This window comes from Meleagris gallopavo, chromosome Z, assembly GCF_000146605.3.
Source record: "Meleagris gallopavo isolate NT-WF06-2002-E0010 breed Aviagen turkey brand Nicholas breeding stock chromosome Z, Turkey_5.1, whole genome shotgun sequence".
Classification (NCBI taxonomy): domain Eukaryota; kingdom Metazoa; phylum Chordata; class Aves; order Galliformes; family Phasianidae; genus Meleagris; species Meleagris gallopavo.
The window spans coordinates 59565007-59566735 of NC_015041.2; the positions used below are offsets into that span (position 1 = coordinate 59565007).

Consider the following 1729-nt stretch of genomic DNA (forward strand, 5'->3'; position numbering starts at 1 on the left):
AGCACAAAAATGGCGGATCCCCGCCCCCTGAGGGTGGTGCGGTGGGTATAATTGGGAGTTTCAGTGTTCGCCTTAGGCTGTGTTCTTTAGGTCCGGGCGTTTCATTGAGGCTGGTGTTACGCTGTAAAAGTTGATTGGTATGTTGCTGATGGGCTTTAATATTACTAATGAGGTCGAGGGAGCTGCAGTAGTCAAATAATTTATTGAGTTACCTATTCGGGCGTTTTTTTAATCATTTGAAATAATCTCCCTTACGGATCTGTTTTAAAGGAAAACCTCTTTGCATCACTTCAGGAAGTAGATTAGCTTTGTCATTGTGTCTGTTTAAAGCATTATTTTGACGGTACTGTTTCTGGCACTCCTGTAATCAGGGAGTGCTGAACCACGTCCTGTCAGCTGATGACATCTGACCACCACACTGAGAGAAACTATTTCGAAGTATCACGAAAAATTTGACTGATTATGCAACTGTGCTTTCACACTTACTACTGCACTTACTTGGTGATCTGAAAATCCTACCTAGAGGGAGAAAAAAAAATGCAAATAAGGAACAGTTAGTTCTGGTATTGCTGAAGGCTCATTCCAAACAAGCTGAGTTTTATTACGCATCAGAGAAATAAGTACTTTCTGTCCTTATACAGGGACTTCCCAGAGACAGTAGTATGCTTTGGGGAGATGGCCAGCTTGGCAAGAAAACCGAAGATCCATGAATCCTGAGTTGAACTGTCTTTATTACAATACTGAAACCAATGCCCATAGGTCAGAAGGACCCCTGCCCAGAGGGGTTCCCCTGAGCATGCACGGAGTCAGTGGTGTTAAAAATGTATGAAAATTTCTAATAAGTCATCATGAGGAGAACAGACTGGAAAACTACTGGTTTTGTAACTTTTGTGTATAAATATTTTGCGGATAATTTCCTGCTTGTGCTTAATCTGTGGAAACCACTGAGCACCCAGGCTTGCGCAGTCCTGAAATAAAGAAGCAGTGTCTGTTCCAAATGTGAGACTTACTGCACTCCAGATGACAAATCCATATTTCAAACAACAGCATGAGAGGCTTTCCACCATAAAGATAAACATGTATTTTGTTATTTGCATATGACATGTGCAGGAGAGATAACTTCATCCTTACTTAAGTGTTCTTGTAATACCTTTATAATCTCATATGCCCTAAAAGTTTGGGTACTTTGTTTGATGTCATGATAAAATGTACTCTTTTAATGACAGCGCTCTGTCTTAAGGAGAAAATATTGCAGCTACTTAACATCTAGTTAGTATGCTGAAATGAATATAGCATGTGTTAGAGGAAGGAAAAGAAACTTTATTTTGGCACATATTTTGTTTTATTACACCATAATGTGCATTATACAAAATTTTTTTTATCAGATACTAACGTGAGTAGATATTCTGCCAAGATAAACACATAATGTAGCTTCATTGCTTTATGAAAAGAGTATTTTAGGAATTTAGAATGGAGTTGATTTTAATTAATGCATGATAATAAAGCACAAGTTTGTGATATGATAAATTCAGAAAGATTCCTGTTTTTTCTTTCCTTTTTTTTTTTTCACTGTTGAATCTTGTAAGAATTGAAGACATGTTACAGTAGATACAGAGAAGAAAATGTTCTATTTTGGTACTGCAACACTTTTTTTTTGTGCAATGGAACAAAACCTTTTCAGTAGACAAATGTTGTAATTTTAATGGTTTGGGGTTTCTTTGAAAATTGT

At 37.2% G+C, this 1729-nt stretch overlaps 1 long non-coding RNA gene across 1 annotated transcript; it reads left to right on the plus strand.

Annotated features, from left to right (window-relative positions):
- The first annotated feature begins 6 nt into the window (after positions 1-6).
- LOC116217552 lies at positions 7-1177 on the plus strand. Its single transcript, XR_004162236.1, has 2 exons — positions 7-137; positions 642-1177. It is a non-coding gene; the product is annotated as an uncharacterized LOC116217552 (long non-coding RNA).
- The last annotated feature ends 552 nt before the right edge of the window (positions 1178-1729 follow it).